Below are 17,065 nucleotides of genomic sequence, written 5' to 3' on the forward strand. Positions count from 1 at the left end.
CCAAAGACTCCCTTCCGTAGCCACAGCTCCACCCTTTCCCATACTACCCTAGAAAAGGGACAGTCCCACATTACATGCCTAATTGTCTCCTCTACCGAGCACCCAATCCTAGGACACACCGGAGACCTTGCCAACCCATGCCGGTACATGATGTCTTGTACTGGCAAACACTTATGGAGGCACAACCAGTTCAGGTCCTTAAGGCCATTATCAAGCCCATGAGGCTGAATCCCCCTCCAAACACTTGGCAATATTCCTGGGACCGGAGGTGCAATGACCCTTTGCTTAACCTCTTTGTAGAGGGCCCTGTGATTAAGTTGCAGGGCTGGTGCAGAAGCCTCCGGGTGCGCCCGCAGCCACCTGGCTGCATGGCGGTAGTGCCATGGTTGCTGCTCTACCCGGGGAGCCAAGTTGTCCCAAACCAAAAGCTGCCTTGCTTGGTAGGCAAAAAAGAGGCGCAAAAAATAGCCAGAGGGGTGAACCACTGGGCCAGCTAATTCCCTACACATAAAAGAAACGAAAATGCAGTCCAACTTCAGTGGCAGATGTGGCACATCTCTCCCCCCTTCCTCAACCCCTGCCAACATGCGGGCCCTCGCAACATACTCATATCTCCCCCCCCAAATAAAACCGAATACGTGACGCATGAGAGGCCTCCTCATACTGACTGGTAGTGGATATATGTAAGCCAGGTACAGGAGAGAAGGCAAAACATCCACCTTGAGAACAAGTACCTTCCCTACAAACGTCAGGCACCTACTCTTCCAGAGAGAAATCTTCCTCTGGACCGCCTCCAGACGCCTCGTCCAGTTCACTGTGGCACCATGAGGCGACTCAAAACTTACCCCTAGGACCTTCAGAGGCCCAGAGCAGAGAGACAGACCCCCTGGTACATCCGTCCTTTCTCTCCACCTCCCAAAGAACTTAACCGAGGACTTTGCACAATTAAGGCTTGATCCAGCCACCCGGCTGAAGTCACTAAAAATCTGCAATGAACGGATAAGGCACTCATCCCTGTCCAGCAGCAATGTAGTGTCATCAGCATACTGAGACAGCTTGACTCGCAGACCCCCACTGCCAGGCACAAAAAAACCTCTCACTCCAGGATCAGCCCGAATGGCAGCTGCCAATGGCTCCATGTAAAGCACATAGAGCAGCGGTGAGAGCGGGCAACCCTGTCTCACCCCAGAGTACAAACTAAAAGCCTCCCCCAGGTGCCCATTAACCAAAACCCTGCTCCCCGCACCCCTATACAATGTGCGCAGCCACCCTACAAAAACCTGACCGAAACCTAGCCTTTCCAGTACACTAAACATAAAACCCCAATGTACTCTGTCAAAGGCCTTTGCTTGATCAAGACCGACCAGCATAAGCGGCAGATGCCTATCCTCAGCCCAAGCCACAGCATCCCGTAAGAGTTGCAGGTTCCATCTTACTGAGCGCCCTGGCACTGCACATGTCTGGTCCACATGGACCACATGTGGCAGGGCCACGCTTAACCGGTCTGCCAGAACCTTAGCCAGGAGCTTATAGTCTACGCACAGCATGGACAGCGGTCGCCAGTTATCCATATCAGCGCGATCCCCTTTCTTAAACAGAAGGGAGATAACTCCAGTCGCCATAGACCTCCCCATTTTCCCCGTACAGAGCACCTCAGTCAACACCTCCAACAATACTGGCCCAAGTATGTCCCAAAACTTAACATAGAACTCTACCGGCAACCCATCAATGCCTGGCACCTTGCGCCTGTTCATCCTACAGAGAGCACCTTCAAGCTCTTTGAGGGTCAGTGGGGCCTCCAAAGCCCGCACTATGTTCCCTGGCACCTGCTGGTTCAGCAAATCCAGGAACACCCCTCCCCCTCCTATGTCTACCGCTCGCTCCGTGAAAACATCACGGAAATGATCTGTAGCGACACACACCATCTCGCAGGTGTCCACCACAACCCTGCCCTGTTTATTCCTAACTCCTGACACCAGCTGCTTCGCCCTATCAGCCCGTATGGAGCCAAAAAAAGCAGCCGAACATGTCTCTGACTGTTCAATGAACTGCAGACGTGACCGCACCAGGTATGCGCGGGCCCTACCCTCAAAAATATGTCTCAGACTTGCTTTCAAGGATGCGCAAACTTGATGGTCTACAGCACCTTTACAGTTACCCCTAGCATACTCGAGTTCAAGGCGGTGCTGGAGATGGACCACCTCCCTCTTTGCCATTCCAGCCTTTCTCTGACAATAACTTAAACAAAATATCTTCATCCTCTCCTTAGCCACCTCCCACCACTCTAACAACCCCTGGCACAGCGGTTTGAGTCCCATAAGACCCTTAAAAAACCAAAGAAACTGTTGACTAAACAAGTCCTCCTCCAGCACACTAATATTTAAGCGCCAAAACCCAGGCCCGAAGACTGGCAAATCCAAACTCACCGTAAACAGCAAACCATCATGATCCGAAAAGCAAACCGGGAGCACCCTTCCTGCAACCAACTTCAAGGTCTTAACAAAAAATACATAATCTAAACGCTTAAAGATCCCCTGCGAATTACGCCAAGTGGGACCATCCATGAGTGGCCTGACCACCCTCGCCCCATCGACCAAACCAAAACTATTCAAAAGATTAGAAATGTACAGGTCGCTGGCATCACCCCCCTTTCCTAACTCTACATTAAAATCACCCCCTATGATGACCTGCCTGTTGGTGACAAGGTGCGGCTCCAGCATCCCAAACATTTCTTTCCGCTCTGCTGAGGATTGTGGTCCATAGACCACAATGATTCTCAGCGTGTTTGTTCCCCAGGAGATGTCCGCACCCATTATTCTCCCCTGGACAATAACAAAAACACCCTCCACTTTAATCTCCTTAAAACCAAACAAAATCCCAACTCCTGTAGAGTGAACACCCCCTATGCTCCAGACTGAGTCCCCTCTGGTCCATTCCCTTCTAAAACACCCAACATCCCCCATATCCCGTAAGTGGACTTCCTGCAACAAACAAAAAGCTACACGCAAAGAGCTAACAAATTCGAAAACGATCCTTCTTTTAACAGTGTTCCTCATTCCCCTCACATTCAGAGAAAGAACATCAAAGGAGAACATTTTAAATTACAGATGCTTACACTCAAACAAAAACAAAAAGAAAACAAAACAGTCCCCCCCCCTACTGTGAATACAGATCATCTCCTTCACTATCCATCTGGTCCGCCCAGGAAAAGGGAACAGCATTTGGTGAGGATGAAGGCCTTTTTGGTCCCTCGTATGCGTCCTCACTCAAAGGAGACGACAATAGGAGCAAACCGGGAGAAAGCTCAAAATCAAGCTCCAACCCAGCTGGTGGCTCCTCACCCAAAACCCCTGAGACATGCTCCAACCCCTGACCTGTATCTATTGCATCCCGCCCCCGGGCCCCTCCTCTAACCGTTTCCCCCCCTGTTGTATTCCATCAGCCCTACCCACATCAACCCCCACCTCTGCGGCCTGCCCCCTCCCCTCTCCCTCCCTCTCCCTCTTTGACCTTTTACTCTTCACCACCTGCTCACACTCCCCCTTTTCAATCGAGAGACCCTCCTCCAACACCTTCAAACCTCTTCGTGCTCCTTGCTTTGGCTCGGTGGGAGCGGCACCAGTGGGGACCGTGTCCGTAATCCCCGAGGGCACCTGGTCCACACTGACTTCTCCAGCAACACTGGCAAGTCCCTGCACCTTGGATACAGAGTCCACTCTACTCCCAGAAGGGCCTGGAAGCTGATCCGCTTGCTGTGGATCAATTGACGTATTGCCCATTGGCACGAAAGTCCCTCCAAAGTCTTGAGCCTTACCCTGCCCTCCAGTGGCCCCAGCTACTTCTGCAAAGGTTCTCCTACGGCCAGGACAGCTCCGATAGAGGTGATCAAGTCCACCACATCCATGACAGGCCTTCAGTGCAGTGCAGTCTTTAGCCTCGTGTCCCCCCTGACCACAGAAACGGCAGCAGACCCCAGTGCATCCTGCCTCCGTGTGGCCAGACTGCCTACACTGCCGACAGAAAGACGGTTGCCTCGAATAGAACAAATAGCCACGGTCCCCACCGAGACTAAAAAAGGCGGGTGGATGTCTGAGACCACCAGGCCCTTCTGGCTCAGGCTTGAGCAACACCTGGAACTGCCGTCTGCCAGTCCAAAACCCCATTGGATCATTAACATATCTTGCTGCTGACACCACTTCTCCATACCGGCCCAGGAAATCAGCCAAGGCAAGATCAGTCACAAACGGGTTAAACATGTGAACTGTGATCTGCCTGAAATTAGGTCTGTCCAAACTCAAAATCTTGTAGCAGGCAAGGGGCCTTACCCCAGCTCCAGCCGAACAATTTTCAGACACCTTTCTGTACACCTCCTCATTCCTCAGGGTGACATCAAAAGCTTTTTCCTGTTGGTTCCATTGAATGCACAAGACATCCTCCACCGTCAAAAGAAGCTGGCCCATGATGACCCTCTTGCAGAACCACGATCTTGAAACAGCATCTTCTTCTGTCACGATTGCCTGGAAACGAAGCGTGAACCTCAACCCAACCTTAGGGATAACCTGCACAGGAGAGGCCATACTGGCCATCGCTTCCATAGAAGTGTCGCCCAGATCAAAAAAGAAAAATCTCTCCACGAATACTACACTTGATCTTAGCCAAAAGGCCGAGAAGCGATGGGCCCAAAGTGTCTGGCGTTCCAGCCAGGCTCTTGGCACAAATCTCGCTGGTCGCGGTTGGCTGCTTTTGACATGAGCGGAGCAATGGCTGCTTTTCACCACCTCCGCCCACCTCCCCATTCCTGACCTCGACAGCTGTTTGACTTTTCACAAACTCAAAGGGCTCAGCCATACGGCAGAGCCTGCCAAAAATAGCTTAAACTCATTGGTGTTCCTCTCCACGGAAGTCTTTAGTAAAAGGCGAAAGACTTGTGCGTGATGAAGAGAAACCAGAGTCAGTACAGGCCTCTCCTCAAGAGCGGCCGAGGACCCCATTGGTCCCAGTCACCGCCCTCACGGTAGCCTTCTCTTAGCTTGCCAAATCCCCGCCCCCTCCCCATGTTGTCACGGGCTCTAGCCAATCGGGCTGTGGAGAAAAGTGTCTGGGCCTCAACATGCAATCCCCACAAATTTCTCAAGTTATCAGGCGCTTGCAGGCCCCCGGGGACCAAAATACAGGGAAAATGCGGGGTTGATTGGAGGCTAGCAGCCCTTCCAGGGCGCGTGAGGGATATCAGCTGTGGGGCAGGTTGACTCACCTTCCTCCAGCCACTGCCAGAGGGGCATTTGAAACTGTACGTTTGCATCATTGTTTGCTTGCTTGCTTGCTTGCTTGCTTGCTTGCTTTTCCACACGGCCAGAGAAGGGTGCACCGTTCCCGGCGGCACTGCAATGCCAGGTCGATGCGTGGAGTGAACGGAGCAAGCCCCTTTTTCAGCTCCCAGTTCTAAAAATCCGTTTAATATGTTTGTCCTCGGGTAGAGGACATATCAGATATTAAACTGATAAGAACAGATACTACACTTGATCTTAGCCAAAAGGCCGAGAAGCGATGGGCCCAAAGTGTCTGGCGTTCCAGCCAGGCTCTTGGCACAAATCTCGCTGGTCGCGGTTGGCTGCTTTTGACATGAGCGGAGCAATGGCTGCTTTTCACCACCTCCGCCCACCTCCCCATTCCTGACCTCGACAGCTGTTTGACTTTTCACAAACTCAAGGGGCTCAGCCATACGGCAGAGCCTGCCAAAAATAGCTTAAACTCATTGGTGTTCCTCTCCACGGAAGTCTTTAGTAAAAGGCGAAAGACTTGTGCGTGATGAAGAGAAACCAGAGTCAGTACAGGCCTCTCCTCAAGAGCGGCCGAGGACCCCATTGGTCCCAGTCACCGCCCTCACGGTAGCCTTCTCTTAGCTTGCCAAATCCCCGCCCCCTCCCCATGTTGTCACGGGCTCTAGCCAATCGGGCTGTGGAGAAAAGTGTCTGGGCCTCAACATGCAATCCCCACAAATTTCTCAAGTTATCAGGCGCTTGCAGGCCCCCGGGGACCAAAATACAGGGAAAATGCGGGGTTGATTGGAGGCTAGCAGCCCTTCCAGGGCGCGTGAGGGATATCAGCTGTGGGGCAGGTTGACTCACCTTCCTCCAGCCACTGCCAGAGGGGCATTTGAAACTGTACGTTTGCGTCATTGTTTGCTTGCTTGCTTGCTTGCTTGCTTTTCCACACGGCCAGAGAAGGGTGCACCGTTCCCGGCGGCACTGCAATGCCAGGTCGATGCGTGGAGTGAACGGGGCAAGCCCCTTTTTCAGCTCCCAGTTCTAAAAATCCGTTTAATATGTTTGTCCTCGGGTAGAGGACATATCAGATATTAAACTGATAAGAACAGATACTACACTTGATCTTAGCCAAAAGGCCGAGAAGCGATGGGCCCAAAGTGTCTGGCGTTCCAGCCAGGCTCTTGGCACAAATCTCGCTGGTCGCGGTTGGCTGCTTTTGACATGAGCGGAGCAATGGCTGCTTTTCACCACCTCCGCCCACCTCCCCATTCCTGACCTCGACAGCTGTTTGACTTTTCACAAACTCAAAGGGCTCAGCCATACGGCAGAGCCTGCCAAAAATAGCTTAAACTCATTGGTGTTCCTCTCCACGGAAGTCTTTAGTAAAAGGCGAAAGACTTGTGCGTGATGAAGAGAAACCAGAGTCAGTACAGGCCTCTCCTCAAGAGCGGCCGAGGACCCCATTGGTCCCAGTCACCGCCCTCACGGTAGCCTTCTCTTAGCTTGCCAAATCCCCGCCCCCTCCCCATGTTGTCACGGGCTCTAGCCAATCGGGCTGTGGAGAAAAGTGTCTGGGCCTCAACATGCAATCCCCACAAATTTCTCAAGTTATCAGGCGCTTGCAGGCCCCCGGGGACCAAAATACAGGGAAAATGCGGGGTTGATTGGAGGCTAGCAGCCCTTCCAGGGCGCGTGAGGGATATCAGTTGTGGGGCAGGTTGACTCACCTTCCTCCAGCCACTGCCAGAGGGGCATTTGAAACTGTACGTTTGCGTCATTGTTTGCTTGCTTGCTTGCTTGCTTGCTTTTCCACACGGCCAGAGAAGGGTGCACCGTTCCCGGCGGCACTGCAATGCCAGGTCGATGCGTGGAGTGAACGGAGCAAGCCCCTTTTTCAGCTCCCAGTTCTAAAAATCCGTTTAATATGTTTGTCCTCGGGTAGAGGACATATCAGATATTAAACTGATAAGAACAGATACTACACTTGATCTTAGCCAAAAGGCCGAGAAGCGATGGGCCCAAAGTGTCTGGCGTTCCAGCCAGGCTCTTGGCACAAATCTCGCTGGTCGCGGTTGGCTGCTTTTGACATGAGCGGAGCAATGGCTGCTTTTCACCACCTCCGCCCACCTCCCCATTCCTGACCTCGACAGCTGTTTGACTTTTCACAAACTCAAAGGGCTCAGCCATACGGCAGAGCCTGCCAAAAATAGCTTAAACTCATTGGTGTTCCTCTCCACGGAAGTCTTTAGTAAAAGGCGAAAGACTTGTGCGTGATGAAGAGAAACCAGAGTCAGTACAGGCCTCTCCTCAAGAGCGGCCGAGGACCCCATTGGTCCCAGTCACCGCCCTCACGGTAGCCTTCTCTTAGCTTGCCAAATCCCCGCCCCCTCCCCATGTTGTCACGGGCTCTAGCCAATCGGGCTGTGGAGAAAAGTGTCTGGGCCTCAACATGCAATCCCCACAAATTTCTCAAGTTATCAGGCGCTTGCAGGCCCCCGGGGACCAAAATACAGGGACAATGCGGGGTTGATTGGAGGCTAGCAGCCCTTCCAGGGCGCGTGAGGGATATCAGCTGTGGGGCAGGTTGACTCACCTTCCTCCAGCCACTGCCAGAGGGGCATTTGAAACTGTACGTTTGCGTCATTGTTTGCTTGCTTGCTTGCTTGCTTTTCCACACGGCCAGAGAAGGATGCACCGTTCCCGGCGGCACTGCAATGCCAGGTCGATGCGTGGAGTGAACGGAGCAAGCCCCTTTTTCAGCTCCCAGTTCTAAAAATCCGTTTAATATGTTTGTCCTCGGGTAGAGGACATATCAGATATTAAACTGATAAGAACAGATACTACACTTGATCTTAGCCAAAAGGCCGAGAAGCGATGGGCCCAAAGTGTCTGGCGTTCCAGCCAGGCTCTTGGCACAAATCTCGCTGGTCGCGGTTGGCTGCTTTTGACATGAGCGGAGCAATGGCTGCTTTTCACCACCTCCGCCCACCTCCCCATTCCTGACCTCGACAGCTGTTTGACTTTTCACAAACTCAAAGGGCTCAGCCATACGGCAGAGCCTGCCAAAAATAGCTTAAACTCATTGGTGTTCCTCTCCACGGAAGTCTTTAGTAAAAGGCGAAAGACTTGTGCGTGATGAAGAGAAACCAGAGTCAGTACAGGCCTCTCCTCAAGAGCGGCCGAGGACCCCATTGGTCCCAGTCACCGCCCTCACGGTAGCCTTCTCTTAGCTTGCCAAATCCCCGCCCCCTCCCCATGTTGTCACGGGCTCTAGCCAATCGGGCTGTGGAGAAAAGTGTCTGGGCCTCAACATGCAATCCCCACAAATTTCTCAAGTTATCAGGCGCTTGCAGGCCCCCGGGGACCAAAATACAGGGAAAATGCGGGGTTGATTGGAGGCTAGCAGCCCTTCCAGGGCGCGTGAGGGATATCAGCTGTGGGGCAGGTTGACTCACCTTCCTCCAGCCACTGCCAGAGGGGCATTTGAAACTGTACGTTTGCGTCATTGTTTGCTTGCTTGCTTGCTTGCTTGCTTGCTTGCTTTTCCACACGGCCAGAGAAGGGTGCACCGTTCCCGGCGGCACTGCAATGCCAGGTCGATGCGTGGAGTGAACGGGGCAAGCCCCTTTTTCAGCTCCCAGTTCTAAAAATCCGTTTAATATGTTTGTCCTCGGGTAGAGGACATATCAGATATTAAACTGATAAGAACAGATACTACACTTGATCTTAGCCAAAAGGCCGAGAAGCGATGGGCCCAAAGTGTCTGGCGTTCCAGCCAGGCTCTTGGCACAAATCTCGCTGGTCGCGGTTGGCTGCTTTTGACATGAGCGGAGCAATGGCTGCTTTTCACCACCTCCGCCCACCTCCCCATTCCTGACCTCGACAGCTGTTTGACTTTTCACAAACTCAAAGGGCTCAGCCATACGGCAGAGCCTGCCAAAAATAGCTTAAACTCATTGGTGTTCCTCTCCACGGAAGTCTTTAGTAAAAGGCGAAAGACTTGTGCGTGATGAAGAGAAACCAGAGTCAGTACAGGCCTCTCCTCAAGAGCGGCCGAGGACCCCATTGGTCCCAGTCACCGCCCTCACGGTAGCCTTCTCTTAGCTTGCCAAATCCCCGCCCCCTCCCCATGTTGTCACGGGCTCTAGCCAATCGGGCTGTGGAGAAAAGTGTCTGGGCCTCAACATGCAATCCCCACAAATTTCTCAAGTTATCAGGCGCTTGCAGGCCCCCGGGGACCAAAATACAGGGAAAATGCGGGGTTGATTGGAGGCTAGCAGCCCTTCCAGGGCGCGTGAGGGATATCAGCTGTGGGGCAGGTTGACTCACCTTCCTCCAGCCACTGCCAGAGGGGCATTTGAAACTGTACGTTTGCATCATTGTTTGCTTGCTTGCTTGCTTGCTTGCTTTTCCACACGGCCAGAGAAGGGTGCACCGTTCCCGGCGGCACTGCAATGCCAGGTCGATGCGTGGAGTGAACGGAGCAAGCCCCTTTTTCAGCTCCCAGTTCTAAAAATCCGTTTAATATGTTTGTCCTCGGGTAGAGGACATATCAGATATTAAACTGATAAGAACAGATTTTTTTCTTTCGAAAAGATTTATTGACACTCATTTCAAGTTTTTTCAAAGAAGGTTTACATCTTGAGATACAAAGGGTACATTATAATCACAACAATATGATAAATAGTTGTAAAACCATTGTTTGTTTGTTTTTTTTTTTAAAACATTAAAAACAAATATTTCAAGGGGTTTTACATGTTGTCAAACATAAAATCCATCTCACAAATGAAAACCATGGAGTGTCCCAAATCTTTAAAAGGGAGTGCATTGGTTTAAAACTTCTCTTCTTTCTAATTTTGTGCAGGAGCAGAGTGAGTCCCTACCCAGGGTCACTCATTCCGCTCCCCCAAACATTTGGTCTCTCGGGATCCTGTCGTGGTGCTCAGAGGAGATCCTCACCCTGTTGCTCCTTCCCACCTGCCTCACCCGGAGAGCCAGGCCGCCGCTGCTTTGACCTTTTCATGTGTGGCTCCGGCTCCTTCGTCCGAATGGGCACAGAGGCGATGCTTCTTTGTGGCTGTGTCCTAGGCCTGCCGCCTACAGCCATCCGGATCACAGCCACGGGGGGGATCTGCATGTGCTTCCTTACCAGCAAGTTTCTGGAGGTCCATATGGCGTCTTTGATGGCGGCTAGGGTGAGCCACATCTGGGCAAAGTCATCGTTCTTCAGTGTTTTTTGGCTCACCCCATACAGCACCAGTTGTGCTGTAAGGACCTCCCTTGCTGGCAAGTACGGGAATTGCAAGGAGCCGGCCATTGCCCACTGGTCTACGGCAGCGCTGCACTCCCAGAGCAAATGCCTCACCGACTCTGGCGCGCCACAACCGGGTCGGGGGCAGGTTGAGCGTGTTGACATGCCCCGGGAGTGCATGACGGACCTGACTGGGAGAATCTCATGAGCCACCATCCATGACAGGTCCCGGAGTCTGTTTGGAAGAGCGGAATGGTTCACGTTGCGCCAAACTGTTGAGGGCTCGCCAAATGCGAGCCCGCGCACTGGACTCACTGGCTCCTGCTCCTGCACAACAGAGATCAGAGAACGGTGGTTGGTTAAAATATGCAGCTCCTCCTGCTCCAGTTTAAAATGCTTTAAAAACGTCGGGATAAAAGCATAGGCTGGTGGCAGGCTAAAAGACACGGGTACTTTAAGATCTGTAGGTAAAATCTTCAATCGTCTGAGGTACGATCCCATCCAGAAACGTGTCATGGCTGTAGTTTTGGGGTTTCCGGATGGGTCTGTGGCTTGTTTGAGGTGTAGTGCGGTGTATCGGCTTCCTAAAAACAAGTACAGGTCAGGCACTCCTTTTCCTCCTTTCTCTTTTGGCCTTTTCATGACCTCCCTCCTCAGTCTCTCCCACTTGGAGCCCCACAGGAAATAAAAGATGGCTCGCTCCAGATCTAAAAGCACTCTCCTAGGTGGGATAAAAACAGAACTGATGAGTAAAAGCAAAGGTAAAATCACCGCTTTGATGATTAAAACCTTTCCTTCAATAGTCAGTCCTCTAAGTCCCCAATATCCTAGTCTTTGTTTTACTTTCCCTACCACGTCTGGCCAATTTGTTGTTCCTTCTCCCTCCCTGTCAAATTTGATCCCCAGTATTTTTTGGTCAGTCTGGGTCACAGTCAAAGGGAGTCCTGTCATCTCAGTCGCTGTCCACGGTCCATAAAATTGGGCTTGGGTCTTGTTTTTGTTCAACTTTGACCCAGAAGCCTGTCCAAACCAGTCAGTCAAGTCCAGCGTCCTGTTGACGGATAAAAGGTCGGTGCATAAAATGTTCACGTCGTCCATGTATAAAATACACTTGGTGTCCAGTCCCCCGCTCCCCGGTACTCCCAACCCATTGATTCGTTGATCCCTTCTCAAGATCTGTGCCAGCGGTTCTATACATGTTATGTATAGGAGGGCAGATAACGGACAACCCTGACGGACACCGCAGTTAATATCGACTGCTTTTGTCAAATGCCCGTTAATCACAAATTTGCTGGTAATGTCCCGATACAGCAATCCCACCCAAGCTAGAAACCTTTCTGGGAACCCCATTTTTTGCAGTACCTTGAAAAGGTACTGGTGCGAGACCCGATCGAAGGCTTTCTCAAAATCTAAATTTAGGACTACTAGCCGGATGTTTCTGTCTCTCGCGTAACAGGTGGTGTCTCGGATCAGTACCAGGCTGTCGGTGATCTTCCTCCCTGGGATGGCACAGCCTTGATCCGGGTGAATCACCCCCTTTAAAAACAAGGACATACGTGAGGCTAAAAGTTTGCTAAAAAGTTTACAATCAAGGTTTAAAAGTGCGATAGGTCTCCAGTTCATCAGGTCGGTCTTGTCTTTGTTTTTGTGCAGTAGAGTCACTATCCCTACTCTAAAACTGTCAGGAAGTCGGTCTAGGTGCTCAAAGTCTTTAAAAACATCGATCAAATCAGGTGCTAAAATGTCCCAAAAGGTCAAATAAAATTCCAAGGGAAGTCCATCCTGTCCTGGGGACTTCCCTTTTTTAAAACTTGACAAACATTTATTTAACTCTAGAATGGTAAAATCTTGGGTTAAAAGCACACTGTCTTTTACTTTTTTATCGATGGATTTTAAAACTTCATTCATGGTGTCTATTCTAATGGGCTTTTCTTTATACAATTCTACGTAAAAATTTTCCACAATTTGTTTAATTTCTTCGATATTCTCTGTTATGCACCCGTTTTCCTTTTTTAGTTTTAAAATGGTCCCCCCTTTACTAACAATTTTCTTAAAAAAATACCTGGTGCACTTCTCACCCTCCTCTATTTCCCGTTCCCTGCTCCTTAAAATGACACCCTTGCTTTTAATTTCAGCTAAAACCGACATCTCTGATTTGATTTCTGTAATTTCTTCATTAAAATCCATTCCATTTTGGTTGAGGTTAAAATAGCGCTGTAGTCGCTTCTGCAGTCCCATCATGCGTCTGTTCTCCTTGCCCTTTCTTTTTTTGCCTGCCTGTCTGAAAAAAGTCTGGGTCTTTCCCTTCACCATCTCCCACCAGTGTGCTCGTGTATCGTACATGTCTTGAAGGGTCTGCCACTCTCGGTACTGCTCCCTGTACTGCTGAACTAGATGTTGATCTTCAAGCAGGGAGCAGTTGAGTTTCCACAGACCACTTCCAAAAGTCACACCTGAAGAGAGTGAAAGGGTGCAGGAGAGCATCAGGTGGTCAGAAAAGAAAACAGGGGTCAATCTAGCATCGGTCGGCGGGCAGTCCCGTGTGAAAATAAAATCTATGCGAGAGGCTCTGGTGCCATCACCACTGAACCAGGTGAAGCCCTCCTCTCTGGGATGCATGGTTTTAAAACAGTCTTGTAGTTTAAAATCCCTGCATATGCCCTGTAATAAAACCGATGTTTTGTCAATTTTAAAATCTTCCCCTGTTCTTTTTCTATCTTTTCGACTTAAAATACAGTTAAAATCACCTCCTAAAACTAATGGCACTCTCCCTAGCATGTGGGACTGCAGGTCTTCTAAAAGGTCATACCTGTCATTTTTGTCGTTAAAGCCATAAATATTGAGAAGGTTAAAATCCTGTCCCATAAAGGTCAAGTGTGCTAAAAGTGCCCTACCGTCTCTCACCACAGTGCTACCCTTCACCAGAACCTGAGGGTTTTTTATTAAAATGGCCACTCCATCGTTCTTATTTTGGTTTGATCCGCTCCATATCGATGTCTGTGGCCACATCTCCTCCCACTGTCGGTAGTGTTTTAAAAACGGTATGCCACATTCCTGCATTAAAAACACATCTGACTTTGTAGATTTAAGAAAGGATAAAACACTCTGGGCTCTAACTCTCGACTTCACACTTCTCACATTGATGGTTGAGAAGGTGAGTGTCATGAGTATGATTAAAAACAACAGGTATGAAATTTTAAAAACACTAAATAGAGGTTTAAGATGCTAAAATATCTTTTTTTTTTAAAAAAAAAAAGGCAGTTAGACTATTTCTTGTGAACGGGGCTCCTCCTTCACTTCAACAGGTGATGAAGGAGGGAGTTGAGCTCCATTCCCCCGTCGGACTCTGGGGGTTGGCCTTTGACGCAAGGCTGCATTTAGCTTGGAGTCCTTAGGGGTTGATTGTAGAGCTACTGTCAGAAAAGAGACTTCATTTGGTGAATTGGAGGGGAAGACTCTGGGCTCCTCCACAGATGAACTGTCTGAGAGAGTCCCAACTCTTCCCCTCTTCTCTGAGGCTACAGGAGACTCAGAGGACAATTCCGATGCAAGTCTCTTTGTTTGCTGGGCATCGGGGAGGGGGGCATCCTCACTATTTTCAGGTGGTTGAAAATCTTCCATTTCTGAACTAGCTCCGCCCACTTCCTGCATCTCCCCATCCTCCTCTCCACTCTCCATTGATGGGGCTGTTGCAGGCCCCTCCCCCTCTCCCGCCTCACATGATCCCTCCTCTCCAATCACAGTATCTGGCGGGAGATTTGAATTTTCCTGCCCAGCCTCTTCAACCTGCTCTTTTTCTTTTTGTCCTCCATTTTGTTCATTGGCTTTTGCTGCCTTTAGTTTGTTGGCAAACGATTTGGGGCAAGCTCTGAAGAGATGATTTGTTTCTCCACAAAGGTTGCACTTCCTGCCATTGGTGCACTCCTCAAAAGTGTGCCCAATTTCTCTACACTTTCCGCAAAAGGTTTTTGTGCACGCTTCTACCAGGTGCCCATGCTCACCACACTTGCGGCAGAGCTTGGGCTGACCTTGGTAGTGGATGTAGCCCCTGTTTTCACCCAGAACTATCATTGACGGCAGATGTTTCAGGCCTTGGAAGCCCTGGGGGTCCTGCCATTGTTGAATGGGGACCCTCCAAGCGCAATTCCAGATGCCGTCCTCATCTCTCACTTTGGTAGCCTGGCCTTTAACAGTGCAGTATCTCCCCAGCCATATACAAATGTCTTCTGCATTCACTGTCTCATTAAACATTCTGACAATGACTGTTTTCAATGCATTATCAGTCAGTTTTTCAACAACAAATGCAGAAAACTGGGGTTTCACAGACTCAAATCTTGTCCAAAATTCTCTCAAGATAGCCGCAGACTGGAAGCTTACATCAAAACCTTTGTTTAATGGTAGGGTCAAAATACAATTCAAATCGTTTGCTGTGAATTTCAAAGCCTGTTGGATTAGCTTCCTGGAGAAATCTAGCCTTGACATCTCCAGGAGCTTTCCATCCTTTTCTTTAAACTTAAAACGGACGCTGTGGTGCCTCCGCATGTTGGCATGGGTGGCCGACATGGTGGAGGCACCACAAGCTAAAAGGATCTAAAATCAGTAAAAAACTTACAATGGACAAAAAAACAATGAACAATAAATAAGTAAATACAATTAAAAATATAAAAAAGGAAAAAAATCTAAAAACGTACTTACCTTTTCAAGTTTTGGCCTGGACAAGGTGTTGAATCCGGCAGAGCTCAGGTAAGAGATTCTCTGGGCCAATGAATTCCTATTTGTTTAAGATATGCAACTACAGAAAAGTTGCACAACTTTAAACAAGGAATGTAGACAATTTCCTCCCAAGAGCTGGTTTAACTCAGAGCCACAACAGGCAAGAATTTAACCATCAAAAGGAGGCGACCGCAGTCTTAGCCAAAAGGCCGAGAAGCGATGGGCCCAAAGTGTCTGGCGTTCCAGCCAGGCTCTTGGCACAAATCTCGCTGGTCGCGGTTGGCTGCTTTTGACATGAGCGGAGCAATGGCTGCTTTTCACCACCTCCGCCCACCTCCCCATTCCTGACCTCGACAGCTGTTTGACTTTTCACAAACTCAAAGGGCTCAGCCATACGGCAGAGCCTGCCAAAAATAGCTTAAACTCATTGGTGTTCCTCTCCACGGAAGTCTTTAGTAAAAGGCGAAAGACTTGTGCGTGATGAAGAGAAACCAGAGTCAGTACAGGCCTCTCCTCAAGAGCGGCCGAGGACCCCATTGGTCCCAGTCACCGCCCTCACGGTAGCCTTCTCTTAGCTTGCCAAATCCCCGCCCCCTCCCCATGTTGTCACGGGCTCTAGCCAATCGGGCTGTGGAGAAAAGTGTCTGGGCCTCAACATGCAATCCCCACAAATTTCTCAAGTTATCAGGCGCTTGCAGGCCCCCGGGGACCAAAATACAGGGAAAATGCGGGGTTGATTGGAGGCTAGCAGCCCTTCCAGGGCGCGTGAGGGATATCAGCTGTGGGGCAGGTTGACTCACCTTCCTCCAGCCACTGCCAGAGGGGCATTTGAAACTGTACGTTTGCGTCATTGTTTGCTTGCTTGCTTGCTTGCTTGCTTGCTTGCTTGCTTTTCCACACGGCCAGAGAAGGGTGCACCGTTCCCGGCGGCACTGCAATGCCAGGTCGATGCGTGGAGTGAACGGGGCAAGCCCCTTTTTCAGCTCCCAGTTCTAAAAATCCGTTTAATATGTTTGTCCTCGGGTAGAGGACATATCAGATATTAAACTGATAAGAACAGATTTTTTTTTTTTTCTTTCGAAAAGATTTATTGACACTCATTTCAAGTTTTTTCAAAGAAGGTTTACATCTTGAGATACAAAGGGTACATTATAATCACAACAATATGATAAATAGTTGTAAAACCATTGTTTGTTTGTTTTTTTTTTTTTAAAACATTAAAAACAAATATTTCAAGGGGTTTTACATGTTGTCAAACATAAAATCCATCTCACAAATGAAAACCATGGAGTGTCCCAAATCTTTAAAAAGGGAGTGCATTGGTTTAAAACTTCTCTTCTTTCTAATTTTGTGCAGGAGCAGAGTGAGTCCCTACCCAGGGTCACTCATTCCGCTCCCCCAAACATTTGGTCTCTCGGGATCCTGTCGTGGTGCTCAGAGGAGATCCTCACCCTGTTGCTCCTTCCCACCTGCCTCACCCGGAGAGCCAGGCCGCCGCTGCTTTGACCTTTTCATGTGTGGCTCCGGCTCCTTCGTCCGAATGGGCACAGAGGCGATGCTTCTTTGTGGCTGTGTCCTAGGCCTGCCGCCTACAGCCATCCGGATCACAGCCACGGGGGGGATCTGCATGTGCTTCCTTACCAGCAAGTTTCTGGAGGTCCATATGGCGTCTTTGATGGCGGCTAGGGTGAGCCACATCTGGGCAAAGTCATCTTTCTTCAGTGTTTTTTGGCTCACCCCATACAGCACCAGTTGTGCTGTAAGGACCTCCCTTGCTGGCAAGTACGGGAATTGCAAGGAGCCGGCCATTGCCCACTGGTCTACGGCAGCGCTG

General features: G+C 50.0%; 13 non-coding genes and 2 pseudogenes across 13 annotated transcripts; all 15 read right to left on the reverse strand.

Moving 5' to 3' along the window:
• Positions 1-4,596: 4,596 nt before the first annotated feature.
• LOC139618772 (U2 spliceosomal RNA) lies at positions 4,597-4,675 on the reverse strand (annotated as a pseudogene).
• A 164-nt stretch (positions 4,676-4,839) lies between these two features.
• LOC139619188 (U5 spliceosomal RNA) lies at positions 4,840-4,954 on the reverse strand. The gene has a single exon (XR_011690190.1). It is a non-coding gene; the product is annotated as a U5 spliceosomal RNA (small nuclear RNA).
• Positions 4,955-5,357: 403 nt separating this feature from the next.
• On the reverse strand, positions 5,358-5,549 carry LOC139619524 (U2 spliceosomal RNA). Its single transcript, XR_011690517.1, has one exon. It is a non-coding gene; the product is annotated as a U2 spliceosomal RNA (small nuclear RNA).
• Positions 5,550-5,713: 164 nt separating this feature from the next.
• On the reverse strand, positions 5,714-5,828 carry LOC139619190 (U5 spliceosomal RNA). The gene has a single exon (XR_011690191.1). It is a non-coding gene; the product is annotated as a U5 spliceosomal RNA (small nuclear RNA).
• Positions 5,829-6,223: 395 nt separating this feature from the next.
• On the reverse strand, positions 6,224-6,415 carry LOC139619276 (U2 spliceosomal RNA). Its single transcript, XR_011690279.1, has one exon. It is a non-coding gene; the product is annotated as a U2 spliceosomal RNA (small nuclear RNA).
• Positions 6,416-6,579: 164 nt separating this feature from the next.
• LOC139619191 (U5 spliceosomal RNA) lies at positions 6,580-6,694 on the reverse strand. The gene has a single exon (XR_011690192.1). It is a non-coding gene; the product is annotated as a U5 spliceosomal RNA (small nuclear RNA).
• Positions 6,695-7,089: 395 nt separating this feature from the next.
• Positions 7,090-7,281, reverse strand: LOC139619525 (U2 spliceosomal RNA). Its single transcript, XR_011690518.1, has one exon. It is a non-coding gene; the product is annotated as a U2 spliceosomal RNA (small nuclear RNA).
• Positions 7,282-7,445: 164 nt separating this feature from the next.
• LOC139619192 (U5 spliceosomal RNA) lies at positions 7,446-7,560 on the reverse strand. The gene has a single exon (XR_011690193.1). It is a non-coding gene; the product is annotated as a U5 spliceosomal RNA (small nuclear RNA).
• A 391-nt stretch (positions 7,561-7,951) lies between these two features.
• LOC139619582 (U2 spliceosomal RNA) lies at positions 7,952-8,143 on the reverse strand. Its single transcript, XR_011690574.1, has one exon. It is a non-coding gene; the product is annotated as a U2 spliceosomal RNA (small nuclear RNA).
• A 164-nt stretch (positions 8,144-8,307) lies between these two features.
• LOC139619193 (U5 spliceosomal RNA) lies at positions 8,308-8,422 on the reverse strand. The gene has a single exon (XR_011690194.1). It is a non-coding gene; the product is annotated as a U5 spliceosomal RNA (small nuclear RNA).
• A 403-nt stretch (positions 8,423-8,825) lies between these two features.
• Positions 8,826-9,017, reverse strand: LOC139619288 (U2 spliceosomal RNA). The gene has a single exon (XR_011690290.1). It is a non-coding gene; the product is annotated as a U2 spliceosomal RNA (small nuclear RNA).
• A 164-nt stretch (positions 9,018-9,181) lies between these two features.
• LOC139619194 (U5 spliceosomal RNA) lies at positions 9,182-9,296 on the reverse strand. Its single transcript, XR_011690195.1, has one exon. It is a non-coding gene; the product is annotated as a U5 spliceosomal RNA (small nuclear RNA).
• Positions 9,297-9,691: 395 nt separating this feature from the next.
• On the reverse strand, positions 9,692-9,867 carry LOC139619745 (U2 spliceosomal RNA; annotated as a pseudogene).
• A 5,749-nt stretch (positions 9,868-15,616) lies between these two features.
• LOC139619195 (U5 spliceosomal RNA) lies at positions 15,617-15,731 on the reverse strand. Its single transcript, XR_011690196.1, has one exon. It is a non-coding gene; the product is annotated as a U5 spliceosomal RNA (small nuclear RNA).
• Positions 15,732-16,138: 407 nt separating this feature from the next.
• On the reverse strand, positions 16,139-16,320 carry LOC139619651 (U2 spliceosomal RNA). The gene has a single exon (XR_011690638.1). It is a non-coding gene; the product is annotated as a U2 spliceosomal RNA (small nuclear RNA).
• Between the last annotated feature and the right edge of the window lie 745 nt (positions 16,321-17,065).

The sequence above is a fragment of the Trachinotus anak genome, unplaced genomic scaffold, assembly GCF_046630095.1.
Source record: "Trachinotus anak isolate AG129_WGS33_773 ecotype Australia unplaced genomic scaffold, CSIRO_AGI_Tana_v1 ptg000003l, whole genome shotgun sequence".
NCBI lineage: Eukaryota > Metazoa > Chordata > Actinopteri > Carangiformes > Carangidae > Trachinotus > Trachinotus anak.